This window comes from Aethalodelphis obliquidens, unplaced genomic scaffold (assembly GCF_003676395.1).
Source record: "Aethalodelphis obliquidens isolate GAN/ISIS:26980383/991018 unplaced genomic scaffold, ASM367639v1 scaffold78, whole genome shotgun sequence".
Taxonomy (NCBI): domain Eukaryota; kingdom Metazoa; phylum Chordata; class Mammalia; order Artiodactyla; family Delphinidae; genus Aethalodelphis; species Aethalodelphis obliquidens.
In genome coordinates, this window is record NW_020838022.1 from 5,302,563 (window position 1) to 5,322,093 (window position 19,531).

Sequence of the window (19,531 nt, forward strand, 5' to 3'; positions counted from 1 at the left end):
TTGTATTTATCATGTTGTACATTACATCCCTAGTACTTATTTATCTGATAACTGCAAGTTTGTACCTTTTGACCACCTTCATCCAATTCTCCCTCCCCCCAACCCCTGCCTCTGGTCAACACAAACCTGATCTCTTTTTCTATAAGTCTGTTTGTTTCTCTAAGACAGACCTTTACGGTTAATAGGATTTGTTTTAACTGGCTAAATTCAGGACCCATGGAGGCATGACTGAGGTCAATAATCAGGTTAGTCTCATCCTGTCCCATGGGCCCTTCCTGATAGTAACTTTACCATAAAGGCACTGTGGTCAAGGGCCAAGGGGATAAAGTTTGCAGAAAAGTTAACATAGCAGGTCTGAGGTTGCTATCTTTGGAAGGGTCTGCTTACAAGGTTGACTCTTGGCTTATATCTGGGAATTTGGCATTTAATCATTCCCTGACTGATGAGACTGGTTTGCTCTACCTAGACTGTACAAACAATGTGATTTATGGTGAACACTTGCTTTCCTTTTCAGAGTCTGGAATTTTGGAGTTGCTAGGCAGAGGGTGCCTATGTGACTAGCTCCCAATAAAAACCTTGGATGCTGAGCCTCTAATGGGCTTCCCTGGGCAGACATGTTGCACATATATTCCTGCATTTTTTTACTGCTGGAGAAAGGAGCATGCTTGGTGTCTCCCCTCATGAGAGAGAGAAAGCATAGGAAGACTGCACATGGATTTTTTTCCAGGTTCCACCTGTGTCTTTTTCCCTTGCTGATCCTGTTGTGTATCCTTTTTTTGTAACAAACCCTAGCCAAGAAGACATCTATACCCTGAGTCCCATGAGTCCTTCTAGTGAGTCACCAAACATGTGGGTGGTCTTGGGGGCCCCCAAAACATTTTCTAAGGAATAAAAATATACACATTATATGCCTATCAATGTATGTTTCATTAATGACTGTTGCAGATTTTCTATGACAAAATGTACCACAGAATGAATGAGTAGCTAAGTATAATATATACATAAGTATATATTTTTTACCTTTATTCTTATAGCTCAAGAAAAAAAGGCTCTAAGACATCATGTATATAATAATCATTCCCTAAACTCTCTTGTCACCTTTAGAGAGTCACATTAAACTACCAAAATAAGAGGGATTTAAGGGATTTAAGAAAACATGTTCAGGGACTTCCCTGGTGGCACAGGGGTTAAGAATCCACCTGCTAATGCAGGGGACATGGGTTCGAGTCCTGGTCCAGGAAGATCCCACATGCCACGGAGCAACTAAGCCTGTGCGCCACAACTACTGAGCCTGTGCTCTAGAGCCAGCAAGCCGCAACTACTGTGCCTGTGCTCTAGAAACCGTGAACTACAACTACTGAGCCCACGTGCCACAACTACTGAAGCCCGCGTACCTAGGGCCCGTGCTCTGCAACGAGAAGCCACCGCCATGAGAAGCCCGCACATCACAACAAAGAGTAGCCCCCACTCGCCGCAACTAGAGAAAGGCCGTGCACAGCAACGAAGACCCAACACAGCCAAAAATTAATTAATTAATTAATTAACTTAAAAAAAAAGAAAACATGTTCACCACCAGCTTAGTTATCCAAAATGACATCAGGAAAAAATTGGGGATGGCATGGGGTAAAAAGAATTATTTATGCCCATGGTAACCAAAAGGCAATGAAATGAAAGACAAAGGGCCTTTAGCAGCAATCTCAAACCCATAAAATGAAATCCTGGCCTAAGCTGCAAGAAAATTTTAATTGTTAAAAAGAAAACATCATCGAACCAGATCTTTTATATGTCTAAACTATCAAATCAGTTCCCTATATTTTTCTATGTTAACTGAATATTACGCAGCAATTATAGTAACTAGCCAGAGAGAAATTGCTTTCTGTTGAAAATTTTCCATCAAAGTAGCATTAACTTGATAGATGCATTAAAATTAAAATGTGTCATTAGAAAAACACAATATAAAAGTGATCCCAAGTTATAGAAACCATGCAGTTAACATTTATTTCAATTCCTTTCTCAACACAGACCTCTAATTCCAGTAATGCAAGTTTAGAAAGCTTCAGATACATTTGTTTCCTATGTCTTTACCTCAGTACACAAATGAAAATAACACAGCAGAACAGTAGCTTCTGAACAAATAATCAGGAGAATTATAAAGACTAAGAAAAGGAAGCCAAACATGAAGTACATCTGATGAGACCTGAAAAGAAAAATGACAGCTTTAAAATAATCTTTAACTTAACAATACACACAAAAAGATCCGTCCAACTCTATACAGTAAACTGTCACACACTTTTCTCACCTTGGGCTTTTCATTCCAAACCTTCATCTATCCATGCAGTATCATCAAATCCATGTAGTATCCATGTAGTATCGAGTATATATATATATATATATATATATATATATATATATATATATATATTCCTTTACCTACACAGCTTCAGAGTTTGGTCATATCCTCTCTCGTCAGAATCAGTGTTGCTACTTACCCATATTTCTCTGATCCTATAATTTAGTTTTCACTTGAGACCCATCAATTTTCTCTATACACATTTAAAAACATGCTTTCTCTTTAGAAATGGAAGGTTGTAAATGCCATAAATACCAGTGACTACATTATACAACAGAAAACCACAGAAACACACGCCATTTTGCTTTTGGAGGTCTGTTGACAGGTAGCTTCCCCTAATAGGTCTTTATAGCATGACACACATAATTCTATTAAATATACTTTCAAACATGCATCTTTAAAAACATCTATGTGTGGATTACATTTAGGTCAAACTTCGAAGGAATGAAGTAATTTCTTTCATTATTATAGAGCGAGCTGACTAAATTGGGATAAGAAATACACATTTTTAAAAGCCTTCTGAAGAGAAGAAGCAACTGGTGAACCGATCAATATCCCATTTTAAAACCTCATGTAAGATATACACCTGGGAGTGAGGATGAAGGATGGAGGTAGGAGAGAATCATCTCTAGAGTTAATAAATACATACAAAGTTGTACGCAACAAGCGTGCTGTTTCTCATTGAAACAAAAATTAATTCATCTATTAGAGAACGAACTTATGGTTACCAGGGGGAAAGGGTGGGGGAAAAGGGATAGTTAGGGAATATGGTATTGACATGTACACATTGCTGTATTTAAGGTGGATAACCAACAAGGGCCTACTGCATAGCACAGGAAACTCTGCTCAATATTCTGTAACAACCTAAATGGGAGAAGAACTTGAAAAAGAAGAGATACATGTATACATATAACTGAATCACTTTGCTGTGCACCTGAAACTATCACAACATGGTTAATCAACTATACTCCAATATAAAGTAAAAAGTTAAAAAAACTTTTTTAAATTAATTCATCTAAAGAATCTTTCAGTTTCGCTTTAAAGTTACTTTTCCTTCAAAAACATCTGGAAAATTTGGTTACTGTAATCTATTTCGCAGCATGTTAAATATTTAGTTGCTGACAAGGTAACAGATTTTATTGCTTATCTTTTAAACAATTTTGACACAATGCTGTTTAAAAGGTGAGCAATTAATGTACATGATTAAGCCTAATTTCCAAGGACTTCAAAGTTTTGTCCAGAAGATTCCTTTGGGACAAAAGTGTTATAAACACACACAGTTGGCGACTGCATTTTATTTATTTTATTTTATCTTATCTTATTTCATTTTATGGTGCTTTTGCCCCCTCTCCAAAAATCCTTCCACAGTAACACCCCACTTGGCCAACTCCCGAAACCAAAATGCTGTCAAGAATCAGGAAGTAAGAAAAAAAGGGACTTGGAGCAACTGAAATAGCTGTCACAAAGCAGGGGCACTAAAGCTGTGGCACTTTAATCAGAGAGTACCTGTTCCTACTTCACATGCATCTCTAACTATCTTGGCTATTAGACTTCTTAAACTACAACAAATTAAAAGTAGCAGATAAAAAGAGGAAAGTTATAAGGAAAAGGCATCTGACATCAGAACTAACAGTTGACAGAAAGGAAGATAGAAAACCATTACTTATAGCTCAGTACAGATGAAGACCCAAAATCAGTGGTCTCCAAATTATTTTTAGCAGAGAAACTCTAAATGAAATCTTGCATGGAAGGCCAGTAAGGAAAACAGATACAAATCAGAGCTGCCCCTTCCCATCTTTACGCACCTCCCTCCAAGGGACACCCCCATCCCACCCCTTGCAAAATCTCAAAGAAGTACAGTTTGAGACCAACTTTTCTAAGTCACCTGGAAAGGCTTAAAAAGAAGTTATTAAGGGCTTCCCTGGTGGCACAGTGATTGAGATTCCGCCTGCCGATGCAGGGGACACGGGTTCGTGCCCCGGTCCGGGAAGATCGCACGTGCCGCGGAGCAGCTGGGCCCGTGAGCAATGGCCGTTGAGCCTGCGCGTCCGGAGCCTGTGCTCCGCAACGGGAGAGGCCACAACAGTGAGAGGCCCGCGTACCACAAAACAAAAAAAAGAGGTTATTCATTTCCAAAAAGGAAATCTTTATAGACATTTCCATCCAAAAGTAGCTTTATAATTTTGTGAATTAAGTCTTAGTTTCCTAGGAAATTCCCTCAGGTCAGATTGCTATTTCCTGGATAAAACAGGGTAGCAAATAAAGTTTTACCACACCAGAATTTAACCTCTTTGACATATAAAAAATTAATTTATTAACATTTAATATTTTTGAGATTATGAAGATACAATACTCACCAAATACTGTTTAGAATGCAAAAGAGTTGAATAAAAATACAGCCAAAAGGTAAAATGCCACTGATGATGAGGCCAAAAAGTGGTTTTCTAATGAAAGTCTGTTGAGGAATCTGACGGGGAATCTGGTTTGTGCGAACTGGATACCTAAACTGCTCGAAAATAAATGAAATGAAAATCAGAATGAAACAAAACTGAAGTACAGATACCATCAAAATACACAATCTTGAATCTGAATATTTCCAAGAGCAGTTATGTGGGCAGAGGCTAGACCAATGCTGTGCAACAGAAATACTATGATGCAAGCCACAAATGCAGTATCAAATTTTTTAGTAGCTGCATTTTAAAAAGTAAAAAAAAAAAAAAACAGGTAAAATTAATTTATTAATATATTTTATCTGATCTAATGATCTAACATGTCCAAATACTATCATTTAAATTTATGATCAATATAAAACTTATTAATCAGATATTTTGCATTCCTCTTGTTGTTGTTCTAAATGGTTGAAAACCAGTGTGTATTTTACACTTACAGCACATAATTCAGACTAGCCACATTCCAAGTACTCAAAAGCCACAGGTGCCTAGTGGCCAGCATACTAGATAGGACACAGCTAAACAGTAAGGATGTTTATCTTTTCCTACAAATTTCAAGGGAGAGATTGGACAGAACTTACTAGTGACTATTGCAATATGAAATAATATATGATGTCCGAAAGTTCTCTCTTAGAATTTGTCTAATAATTTGCCTCTGAAAATTTGTCAATAGCTTTCAGAAAATTTTCTTTTTCTGCTCTCTGTGGAACTCCACCTCCTGTTTTGTTTTGTCTTATTTCTCCCCTGCTATATCTTTATAATACAACCCTTTTGCAGTGTGGCCTCATTTAGTCTTTTTGGTATACTGTTCCTTTTCCCTATACGTGGAATAGGCTAACTTCAGATCTGTAAACTGGATTAGATGAAAACTATTACGTATAGAATGGATAAAGAGCAAGGTCCTACTGTATAGCACAGGGAACTATATTCAATATCCTGGGATAAACCATAATGGAAAAGAAAAAAATCTGTAAACTGAACAGCCTCATTTCTTGGATTGTATCTTAGCTTTCTTCCCCCAACTATATAGTCTTATTATTTTTCTGACTTTCTTAAAGTCAGCCTTCCTACAATATATCCTTTTAATTTTGCCCATCAGAGAGAGAGGGAAATATAAACAACCCATAAAATGAGAAATACATTAAAGAATGCCTTTTAAAGTGTTACTGTCTTTCATTTACAATTTGTAGGAGTCTTTTATCCCTAAATGATTATTCTTTGTCATTTTCTCCAATGGTACATCTTCCATTCCATGTATAGTCTACACGCATGGAGGTATTATTTCAGACATCACTCAATGGTCAAAAGAAGTATTTTTAAAGTTTACCTTTTTCTTGCTTCCAATGTATGCACCCAAAAATGATAGTGGGGGCTTCCCTGGTGGCACAGTGGTTGAGAATCTGCCTGCCAATGCAGGGGACATGGGTTCGAGCCCTGGTCTGGGAAGGTCCCACATGCCGCGGAGCAACTAGGCCCGTGAGCCACACTACTGAGCCTGCATGTCTGGAGCCTGTGCTCTGCAACAAGAGAGGCCGCAACAGTGAGAGGCCCGCGCACCGTGATGAAGAGTGGCCCCCGCTCGCCGCAACTAGAGAAAGCCCTTGCACAGAAACGAAGACCCAACACAGCCATAAATAAATAAATAAATAAATAAAATTTAAAAAAAAAAGAAAATAAACTTGTTTAAAAAAAAATGTTAGCGGTACTGAAATTCCAAACCACGTTGTGAGGATACCTATCAGGGTACCAAAGGAGATGGCAGCTGATGACCCTTCCACCCAAAGAATTAGATTCATGATGAAGAGGTCAGCAAAGAGGATACTAGAGGAGAAAAGTCATCAGAAAACGTTATGATTTCAGGAAAATGTTATAAACATACTTGATGTGAATGTCAGAACACTCTTTTGGTGGGAAGGATATCACAAATTACTACGTTAAACCCTAGAAGAATATTAAATCACACTTTAAAAACCCAGTCATTGAGCTGGAGCATAAACTCAATACCATATAATAAGATAGCAGTTTATTACAGGACATAATTTCTACATTCCACTCATCTTTTCAGCTCAAGAGTCTAGCAGAAAATAAATAAGGTGTGGAATAATATACCACTGAAAAACTCAATATGCAATATAGTGAACACAATTAAGAAAATACATATATTAAAAACAGATTTTAGGGGACTTCCCTGGTGGCGCAATGGTTAAGAATCCGCCTGCCAATGCAGGGGACACGGGTTCAAGCCCTGGTCCAGGAAGATCCCACATGCCGCAGAGCAACTAAGCCCGTGTGCCACAACTACTGAGCCTGCGCTCTAGAGACTGCGTGCCACAACTACTGAAGCCCGCATGCCTAGAGCCCGTGCTCTGCAACAAGAAAAGCCATCGCAGTGAGAGAAGCCTGCACACCACAACGAAGAGTAGCCCCCACTCGCCACAACTAGAGAAAGCCCGCGCGCAACAACGAAGACTCAACACAGCCAAAAAATAAATAAAAGTAATTAATTAATTTAAAAAAAAGATTTTAGAATCCTAGACTGAATGAAATGGACTATTAAAAGCCTCAAGTCAGGGGCTTCCCTGGTGGCGCAGTGGTTGAGAATCTGCCTGCTAATGCAGGGGACACGGGTTCGAGCCCTGGTCTGGGAGGATCCCACATGCCGCGGAGCAACTAGGCCCGTGAGCCACAACTACTGAAGCCTGCGTGTCTGGAGCTTGTGCTCTGCAACAAGAGAGGCCACGATAGTGAGAGGCCCGCGCACCGCGATGAAGAGTGGCCCCCGCTTGCCACAACTAGAGAAAGCCCTTGCACAGAAACGAAGACCCAACACAGCAAAAATAAATAAATTAATTAAAAACAAAAGTACCAATGCCACCGTGGATCTGAGGATTAAATTAGTCAGTGCTTTAAAAAAAAAAAAGCCTCAAGTCAGACAAGTGTTCATTTAAAACAAAGAGTTTTACAAATATTTCCTGTAAGAAATTTCATTAAAATTATCTTACACACGTCTTTATTTTTTTCACAGCCTTCCTAATAAAGATTCTGCTGTACAATTTCTATTAATAGCTCTAAGTAATGGGGGAAAATTTTTTACTATCATGCAGATATTTTCAATTTCTTTTTCTTTGCCTTCAGTACAGGAGGTAAAGAAATTTTAAAGGCTGCCTCACATGTAGTGCAGATAGGGCTTGAAGTTATTAAAAGTCCTTTTAAATTCCAGCATAGTGTAGGAGGCATTTTCAGGAATGGTGGCCAGTTTGATTTGCTTTTAAAAAATATATTTGCCGGGCTTCCCTGGTGGTGCAGTGGTTGAGAGTCTGCCTGCCGATGCAGGGGACACAGGTTCGTGCCCCGGTCTGGGAAGATCCCACATGCCGCGGAGCGGCTAGGCCCGTGAGCCACGGCCACTGAGCCTGTGCGTCCGGAGCCTGTGCTCCACAATGGGAGAGGCCACAACAGTGAGAGGCCGCGTACCACCAAAAAAATATATATAGATATAGATATAGATATAGATATAGATATAGATATATACACTTGTCAAGGGGGAGGGGTGTGGGAGAGAGTAGGAGTGGGAGTTGGAATTAACAGATGCAAACTGGTATCTATAGGATGGATAAACAACAAGGTCCTACTGTACAGCACAGGGAACTATATTCAATATCCTGTGATAAACCATAATGGAAAAGAACAACAAAAAGAGTGTATGTATGTATAACTGAGTCATTTTGCTGTACCGCAGTAATTAACACAACACTGTAATTCAACTATACTTAATAAAAGATAAATAAAAAGTATATTGAGGGCTTCCCTGGTGGCGCAGTGGTTGAGAGTCTGCCTGCCAATGCAGAGGACACGGGTTCGTGCCCCGGTCCGGGAAGATCCCACATGCCGCGGAGCGGCTGGGCCCGTGAGCCACGGCTGCTGAGCCCGCGCGTCCGGAGCCTGTGCTCCGCAACGGGAGAGGCCACAGCAGTTAGAGGCCCACGTACCGCAAAATAAATAAATAAAAATACTATGTAATATTTCACAGCCTAACTAAGTGTAATGAGATCACTATTTTAAGTCTAGGAAATAAAGCATCATATATCTAAAGATGAATAATTTCAAATGAGCTGATAAGGTTTTTGTTATTACTTTTTCATTTGAAATGTTTTATGGACTGGCTTAACTCTGTTTAAATTTTATTTTTCACTGTTGTGTTTATGGTTTATTTTGTATAACTTTTTATAATAAAATAATTTAAATTTTCCAAAAAAAATAAAACAGAGTTTTAAATTAGTCATTCAAAATCAGCAGGTCAACCCCTAAGTCTACTGGATAAACCCCCAGGCAAGCCCAGCTACTGTGCTTGTATGTGTGCCAGACAAGTTTGATCACAGCTACAAGCTGAGTATGGCTGTGGGTGGGTATGGATGTGAGTGTTTCTGAAAGCCTAAAAGATGAGGTTGAAAAGGTGGGCAGAGGCTAGATTGTGGAAGGCTTTGAAAGTCAGGTTAAGGAATGTAGGCTTTATCCTGTCAGCATCAGGAAGCAACTGAAGGGTTTTTACACTCAAAGCTGTGAGGTACACAGCGCAGTTTTCCAGGAAGGTGAACCTACAGCATTTCGAAGGACAAATCTAAGGGAGGAGACACTAGAGGCAAGGAGACTAAAATGTTAAGAATCTGTACAATGTGGTGATGGTTAAAATGTAAAGGATGGATATAAAAGACCTGAAGGATACAAAAGACGTGAAGAATTAAAAGACTTTGGGTTAAAGATGGCAGATAGAACTCACACATTTAGCTCTGCTCCCTCCTCAAAACCCTGAAAAATTATAGCAAAGGAATTTTCAAAAGGCATAAATACAAAAGGATGGGGGATACAGGGGAGAAGACATTAACAGCAAATTTTGGAAACCAAATAGCGGACAAATAGTAACCAAGTTAGTAGAAAGTGGGAACCTGTATCCGAAGTCATCAGTAGGGAAAGCTGAGAGGCAACTCAGTTTATACCACAAGGGACTTCCCTCGTGGCCCAGTGGTTAAGAATCTACCTCCCAATGCTGAGGACGCGGGTTCGATCCCTGGTCAGGGAACTAAGATCCCACATGCTGCAGGGCAACTAAGCCCGTGTACCTCAACAAAAAATCCCGCGTGCCGCAACGAAGACCCGACGCAGCCAAAAATAAATAAATAAAATTTTTTTAAAAGAAATTTTATACCACAGAGCTCCAAAAAGTTTCAGGAATTTGTAGTGCCAGGTACCTCTGCAAGTAGGGGTGAACGACTGGCTAACACCAGGAGGACTGGTTGAAAGTCAGCCTTAGATACTGAAGACCTGCAGAGCCAAACAACTCCCCTTGAAGACCTCCACATTAGACGGGAGGGCTAGTCCCTTAGAGAAGATCCCTGAAGCTCAGAAGAAAACTTTACCAAGAAAATATATGATCTTCAGAGAAATTAAAGAAGACTTTGCAACCATGAGACAAGAAGAGGAAATTTTAAAGGACTTTTGAGAAAATAGAAGAGGTCTTAGGAATTAAAAATATGACAATAGGTGCTTATATGTGGAATCTAAAAAAAAAATACAAAGAACTTATTTACAAAACAGAAAGAGACTCACAGACATAGAAAACAAACTTATGGTTACCAAAGGGGAAAGGGGGTGGGGATAAATCAGGAGTTTGGGATTAACATATACACACTGCTATATATAAAATAGATAACCAACAAGCACCTACTGTATAACACAGGGAACTATACTCAGTATTTTGTAATAACCTATATGGAAAAGAATCTGAAAAAGGATATATATATATGTATATGCATAACTGAATCACTGTACTATACACCTGAAATTAACACAACATTGTAAATCAACTATACTTCAATTTTTAAAAAATGACAAGAGGAATTTAAACCTTAATAAAAGGGTTGGAAGATAAAGCTGATGAAATGTCTTAGAAAGCAGTGTTTAAAAAAAGAAAGAAATGAAGAACAGGAAAAAAAAAGGAAAATTAATGATCAACCCAGGTATATGAAAAACAGAAGTTATGTGGATAGACAGAGTTCTTTCTGAATGTATTTTAGGGATATTAAGTAATCTGCTGAAGATTGAACAGCTGATAAGAGGTAGAGCTGGGATTCTTAATCAGATGTGTATGACTTTTTTAAGAGCAAGCTTTCTCCATTCCACTGTGCTATAATAAAGTCTCTATGGTAGGAACCAACTTGACCAATCACGTCTATCTTCTCCTACCCCAAACATCTTGTCAAAGATCAGAGCCAGGGAATGTGGTGACAGCCACTTCATGCTGAACCAGGTTAGGCTTTGAGGTCTACTGTTTAGAGAATCTCTGGTTTTGTTCTTCAGTTGTAAATTCTCTCAAGGTCCATTCTAATTTTAGGATTTTAAGGCTGCCTTCATATTTACGATGTATTTTCAATTTCTTACTTAGGATCACTGCTTTGGATGCTTCCCCCTCTCTCATTATAAGTGAGTTGGTCTTTTCTAAACCTTCAGTCATTTGTTCTTTCATTTTACTATTTCTACTCCACCTTTCCCCCTTGTGTTCACGCTCTCTTCTGTCTATCAACACTTTTTTCAGTAAACATATCTATTCATACTTTGCTCCTGTTGGAGATATAGTTTCCAGTCCTTTCAAACAACAACATATACAACAACAAAAGCTCCACCTTATGTCTCATCAGTTTTTGGCATCTCAATAAGGGAGTCTAGTTTCCCATGACTTAACCATACTTCTTAAAATGTTTTTTAATACCTTTCTGCTGTAATGAATTTGTTTAGCCACAATATTCCTCTGCCACATTTCCTAGCTTTGGAGAGACTCATTTCAGCTGTTATCTTTCTATGGCCAGAAAAATTACTTCTCACTTGACAAATCATAACCTCCCTTCTTATACATAAACTCAATTAACCCGTCTCAACAATTTCCCTTTTGAAAGTACACTCTAGAATGTTGATATGTGTTTAATGATTCTGTAACTGCCCTTCAATTTCAGGTTTTTATATTCTAAGTATGAATTCCTTTGTCAATCTCTAATTATTTCTAGACCTTTTCATGGAATCTTCAACAGCAAAACTAAAAGGAAACTTAAAAGGTAACCTGGGTCCACCTCCTACTCGAAACATTTATTCACACATTCATTAAACATTTATTGAGTACCTATGTGTTCGGCCCTGGTGTTCCAAGATAAATAAAACAAAAACCCTTGCTCTGATAAAGCTCAGTCTAGTGGGAGACAGAGATAAACAAATAAATTACAACATAGGAAATGCTATAGCAGATGATAGACATAGAACAGTAGGAACATAAAAGAACAGAGTGACTAAAAATGCTTTGTAGCTCACAAAACAATTTCACAATCCATTAGCTCATTTACTTCTCTAAATGACTCTGTGACACAAGCATTACAAGTAAGCAAATGGACAATCAGAAAGGTTATAGGACTTATCCAAAGTCACTCACCTAATACTGAGTACTGGGATTCAAACTTTCTACTTCTAATTTTAAGATTTGAGTACATGCCAATCAACCTCTGCTGACTCTTTCCCTTTTCTACCTACTGCTTTAGGGGTTACATGAAGGAATAGGACATCATTTAATAATTTTAGGGACTTCCCTGGTGGCGCAGTGGTTAAGAATCCACCTGCCAGTGCAGAGGACATGGGTTCAAACCCTGCTCCAGGAAGATCCCACATGCCACAGAGCAACTAAGCCCATACGCCACAACTACTGAGCCTGTGCTCTAGAGCACACGAGCCACAACTACTGAGTCTACATGCCACAACTACTGAAGACTGCATGCCTAGAGCCAGTGCTCTGCAACAAGAGAAGCCACCGCAATGAGAAGCCCGTGCACCGCAACAAAGAGTAGTCCCCACTCGCCACAACTAGAGAGAAAGTCCACGTAGAGCAACAAAGACCAAATGCAGCCAAAAATAAATACATAAATTTATTTTAAAAAACAATCAAATAGGGCTTCCCTGGTGGCACAGTGGTTGAGTCCGCCTGCCGACGGGTTCGTGCCCGGTCCAGGAAGATCCCACATGCCACAGAGCGGCTAGGCCCGTGAGCCATGGCCGCTGAGCCTGCGCGTCCGGAGCCTGTGCTCCGCAACGGGAGAGGCCACATCAGTGAGAGGCCCACGTACCGCAAAAATAAATAAGTAAATAAATAATTTTACTTTCTTCAATTTCTCTTAGGAAGCGTATGTTCATTAGTTTAACTGCTTCTCCATTTAAATTCAAATCCATTTTTTAACATCTTTATTGGAGTATAATTGCTTTACAATGGTGTGTTAGTTTCTGCTTTATAACAAAGTGAATCAGTTATACATATACATATGTCCCCATATCTCTTCCCTCTTGCATCTCCCTCCCTCCCACCCTCCCTATCCCACCCCTCTGGCTATCTATTTTACGTTTGGTAGTGTGTATATGTCCATGCCACTCTCTCACTTTGTCCTAGCTTACTCTTCCCCCTCCCCATGTCCTCAAGTCAATTCTCTAGTAGGTCTGCATCTTTATTCCCGTCTTGCCCCTAGGCTCTTCTGACCACTTTTTTTCTTTTTTATAGATTCCATATATATGTGTTAGCATACGGTATTTGTTTTTCTCTTTCTGACTTACTTCACTCTGTATGACAGTCTCTAGGTTCATCCACCTCACTACAAATAACTCAGTTTCGTTCCTCTTTATGGCTGAGTAATATTTCATTGTATATATGTGCCACATCTTCTTTATCCATTCATCTGTTGATGGACACTTAGGTTGCTTCCATGTCGTGGCTATTGTAAGTAGAGCTGCAATGAACATTTTGGTACATGACTCTTTTTGAATTATGGTTTTCTCAGGGTATACGTCCAGTAGTGGGATTGCTGGGTCATATGGTAGTTTTATTTTTAGTTTTTTAAGGAACCCCCACACTGTTCTCCATAGTGGCTGTATCAATTTACATTCCCACCAACAGTGCAAGAGGGTTCCCTTTTCTCCACACCCTCTCCAGCATGTATTGTTTGTAGATTTTTTGATGATGGCCATTCTGACCAGTGTGAGATGATATCTCATTGTAGTTTTGATTTGCATTTCTCTGATGATTAATGATGTTGAGCATTCTTCCATGTGTTTGTTGGCAATCTGTATATCTTCTTTGGAGAAATGTCTATTTAGGTCTTCTACCCATTTTTGGATTGGGTTCAGGAACAAGACAAGGTTGCCCACTCTCACCACTATTATTCAACATAGTTTTGGAAGTTTTAGCCACAGCAATCAGAGAAGAAAAAGAAATAAAAGGAATCCAAATTGGAAAAGAATAAGTAAAGCTGTTTGCAGATGACATGATACTATACATAGAAAATCCTAAAGATGCTACCAGAATACTACTAGAGCTAATCAGTGAATTTGGTAAAGTAGCAGGATACAAAATTAATGCACAGAAATCTTTGGCATTCCTATACACTAATGATGAAAAATCTGAAAGTGAAATTAAGAAAACACTCCCATTTACCATTGCAACAAAAGGAATAAAATATCTAGGAATAAACCTACCTAAGGAGACAAAAGACCTGTATGCAGAAAATTATAAGACACTGATAAAAGAAATTAAAGATGATACAAATAGATGGAGAGATATACCATGTTCTTGGATTGGAAGAATCAACATTGTGAAAATGACTCTACTACCCAAAGCAATCTACAGATTCAATGCAATCCCTACCAAACTACCACTGGCATTTTTCACAGAACTAGAACAAAAAATTTCACAATTTGTATGGAAACACAAAAGATCTCGAATAGCCAAAGCAATCTTGAGAATGAAAAATGGAGCTGGAGGAATCAGGCTCCCTGACTTCAGACTGTACTACAAAGCTACAGTAATCAAGACAGTATGGTACTGGCACAAAAACAGAAATATAGATCAATGGAACAGGATAGAAAGCCCAGAGATAAACCCACGCACATATGGTCACCTTATCTTTGATAAAGGAGGCAAGAATATACATACAGTGGATAGGGAGGGTGGGAGGGAGGGAGACGCAAGAGGGAAGACATATGGGAACATATGTTTATGTATGACTGATTCACTTTGTTATAAAGCAGAAACTAACACACCATTGTAAAGCAATTATACCCCAATAAAGATGTTAAAAAAAAAAAAAGAATATACAGTGGAGAAAAGATAGCCTCTTCAATAAGTGGTGCTGGACAAACTGGACAGCTACGTGTAAAAGAATGAAATTAGAACACTCCCTAACACCATACACAAAAATAAACTCAAAATGGATTAAAGACCTAAATGTAAGGGCAGACACCATCAAACTCTTAGAGGAAAATTAGGCAGAACACTCTATGACATAAATCACAGCAAGATCCTTTTTGACCCACCTCCTAGAGAAATGGAAATAAAAACAAAAATAAACAAATGGGACCTAATGAAACTTCAAAGCTTTTGCACAGCAAAGGAAACCATAAACAAGATGAAAAGACAACCCTCAGAATGGGAGAAAATATTTGCAAATGAAGCAAATGACAAAGGATTAATCTTCAGAACATACAAGCAACTCATGCAGCTCAATATCAAATCCATTTTTTTACTGTCCATGTATATGCCACGAGGCACTGAAATTCTCTGGTAACCTATCACATTCTAAGAAATAAGAATCCCAGTACCTTATGATTCTCTCTCTCATGTACCTAAGAGAGCCCCTAAACCTCTTGAGGGAAACATGTTCTTTGTATCATGCCTGGTTTATTGCTTTTAAACTGCATTCAGTTCTACTAACAGAACTAGGAAACTGAATATGTCTTGCATTTTAAATTATTTATGATTCAGTCATTTACTGAGCACTTACTCTCTATAAGCATTCATACTTCATACAAGGCACTGGGCTACACACTGTGAAAAATACAGAAATGAGTAAGACATAGTACTGACCCTCATGAGTCTTTGAATGTAAAATGAGAGATAAGACATATCACAAATAACTCCAATCTAAGAAATACTGTTGTAAGTGTTGTAATAATGGTAAGAGACATTGTACAATTTCAAAACATGAAAGTGGTAGTATTTGAACTAGAAATTAAAGAATGAACAGAAATTTGTCATTGGAAAATTGGAACGAAGGGATTACAAATAGATGGAATAGCTTGAGCAAAGGCATGATAATAGAAGAAAACAGTAGCTAATAACCACAGCTACCATTTATTAAGCACTTATTATGTGCTAGGCACTGTTCCAAATGCTTTAATACGTTATCCCATTTAATCTTCATAACAACCATATGAAGTAGATAATACTATTATTTCCATACTGCAGATGAAGAAGCCTAAGATTAGAAAGGTAATAATATTAGTAAATGATATTAGTAAATATTATTTAAAACTCCTTTTTTGGCTATCAAATATAAAAGACAGCTGCATAATGCAGTAATTATAAATCTGTGTTGATGAGCATACAAAGCATTAAGATGTAATTTGTATGACAATAACAGCACAAAGGAGGGAGGAGGGAAAGGAGTTATATACGAGCATGTAATATTTTTAATAATATTGAAATTAAGTTGGTACTAATCTGAACTAGATTGTTATAAATTGAGACATTAGTTGTAATCTATAACGTAACCACTAAAAAGAAGCTCAAAATAATAGTAAAAGCAAGGACAAGGGAATAAAAATAGTACACTAAAAATATCTATTTAACACAATAGAGGGCAGTAATGAAGGGACAAAAAAGACCTAAAATTTATAGAAAGAAAATAGCAATATATCAGATGTAAATCCTACCTTATCAATAATTTCATTAAGTGTACATGGATGAAATATTCCAATTAAAAGGCACAGGTTGGCAAAAGGAACCCCCCCAAAATGATCCAAATAAATATATGATGTCTACAAGAGACACAATTTTGATTCAGAGACACAAACAGATTGAAAGTAAAAGGATTTTACATATGGTAGACACTTGAACAAAATGGGTTTGAACTGCACGGGTCCACTCATACATGGATTTTTTTCCAATAAATACATACTACAGTGCTATACAATCTGCTATTGGTTGAATCCGTGGATGCAGAATCATGGATAGAGAGGGCTGACTCTAAAGTTATACACAGATTTTTGACTGTGCAGGTGGTCAGGGCCCCTAGTCCCCATGTTGTTCTAGGGTCAACTGTATACAGATATATCATGCAAACAGTAACCAAAAGAGAGCTAGAGTGGCTATACTTCTAACAGAAAAAATATATTTGACTTTAAGACAAAAAGCATTATGAGAGGTAAAGAAGGACTTTTATAACAATAAAAGTATCAATCTATCAAGAATATATAACAATTGTAAACATATATGTACCTAACAGCACAGCCCCAAAAATATATGAAGCAAAAACTGACAGAACTGAAGGAAGAAACAGACAATCCAACAATGATAGCTGGAGACTTGAATAAACACTTTCAATAATGGATAGAACAACTAGACAGAAGATCAACAAGAAAATGAAAGACTTTAACAACACTGTAAACCTCCTAGACATAACAGACATCTATAGAACACTCCACCCATTGACAGCAGAATACACATTCTTCTCAAGTGTACATGGAACGTTCTCCAGGATAGACCACATGTTAGTCCATAACACAAGTCTCAATAAATTTAACAGTTCTGAAATCACCCAAAGTCTAATGTAATTGAAAGGAATTAAAGAAGACCAAATAAATGAAAAGACATCCTGTATTCATGAATTGGAAGACTTAATATTGTTAAGATGGCAATATCCCCCAAATTGATCTACAGATTCCATGCAGTCTTATCAAAATCCCAGTCAGCTTTTTGAAGAAATTGAAAAGCCCTTCCTAAAACTCACATGGAAATGCAAAGTTCCAGAACAGCCAAAATAATCTTGAAAAAGAACAAAGCTGGAGGACTCCCACTTTCTAATTTCAAAATGTATTAAAAGCTACAGACTAAAATCAAGACTATGGGTGGGATTCCCTGGTGGTCCAGTGGTTAAGAATCCACCTTCCAATGCAGGGGACGCGGGTTTGATCGCTGGTTGGGGGACTAAGATCCCACATGCCGTGGGATCTATGCCCATGCTCCGCAACAACTGAGCCTGTGTGCCACAACTAGAGAGCCCACATGCCACAACTACAGAGCCCACGCGCTCTGGAGCCCATGTGCCACAACTAGAGAGAAGCCCATGTGCCACAATGAAGAGCCTGCACAGCACAACAAAAGACCCCGCATGCCACAACTAAGACCCAACACAGCCAAAAATAAATAAATAAATAAATAGATTAGAGATAATCTCAGAGATTACAAATACACAAAAAGGAGCAACAAACTTATAAAAAAAGGAAAAAAGGGGCTTCCCTGGTGGCGCAGTGGTTGGGAGTCCGCCTGCCAATGCAGGGGACGTGGGTTCATGCACCAGTCTGGGAGGATCCCACGTGCCGCGGAGCGGCTGGGCCCGTGAGCCATGGCCGCTGAGCCTGCACGTCCAGAGCCTGTGCTTCGCGGCGGGAGAGGCCACGGCGGTGAGAGGCCCGCGTACCGCAAAAAAAAAAAAAAAGGAAAAAAGACTACGGGTACTGGTCTAAGGATAGACATATAGACTAATGGAATAGCAGTGAAAGTTCAGAAATAAACCCACAGAGTTATGGACACTTCATTTTCAATAAGGGAATCAAGACAAATCAATTGGAGCAGAAGAGTCCTTTCAACAAATAATGTCAGGACAACTGGATATCCATGTACACAAGAATGAAGTTAGATCCGTACCTCACACATATACAAAAATTAACTCAAAATGGATCAAAGACCTATATGTAAGATGTAAAACTAGAAGACTTTTATATGAAAACATAAGCATAAATTTTATTTTTCTTTTTTTGCGGTACACGGGCCTCTCACTGTTGTGGCCTCTCCCGTTGTGGAGCACAGGCTCCAGATGCGCAGGCTCAGCAGCCATGGCTCACGGGCCCAGCTGCTCCGCGGCATGTGGGATCTTCCCAGACCGGGGCACGAACCCGTGTCCCCTGCATCAGCAGGTGGACTCTCAACCACTGCACCACCATGTAAGCCCAAGCATAAATTTTAATGACCTTGGATTAGGCTTCTTAAATATGACACCTAAAGCACAAGCAACCAAAGAAAAAGTAAATAAAGTGAATGTCATAAAAATTTTTAAGTTTTGCACTTCAAAGAACACTATCAAGAAATTGAGATGACAATTCACAGAATGGAAGAAAATATTTACAAATCATATACCTGATAAGCAACTAGTAACCAAAATATATACAGAACTCTCACAATTCAACAATAAAAAGAAAAATAATCCAATTTAAAAACGGACAAAGGACTTGAATAGACATATTTCTAAAGAAGATATGCAAATGACCAATAAGCACATGAAAAGATGCTCAATATCATTAGTCATCAAAAAGTGTAAATTAAAACTACAATGAAAGATCACTTCATAATAATTAGGATGGCTATAAGCAAAAACAGTAACAAGTGTTGACGAGGGTGTAGAGAAATTGGAACCCTCATACATTGCTGGTGGGAATGTAAAATGGTACAACAACTTTTGAAAATAGTCTGGCGGTCTCTCAAAATAGTAAGCATAGTGACCATATGACCCAGTAATTCTACTCCCAGGTATATACCCAGTATCTACCCAGTAGAATTGGAAGCATATTTTCACTCAAAACATCACATACAAATGTTCAT

General features: G+C 38.5%; 1 pseudogene; it reads right to left on the reverse strand.

Moving 5' to 3' along the window:
• Positions 1–3,668: 3,668 nt before the first annotated feature.
• The window catches only part of LOC113612526 (transmembrane 9 superfamily member 2-like), a 72,720-nt pseudogene continuing 56,857 nt past the window's right edge, over positions 3,669–19,531 (reverse strand).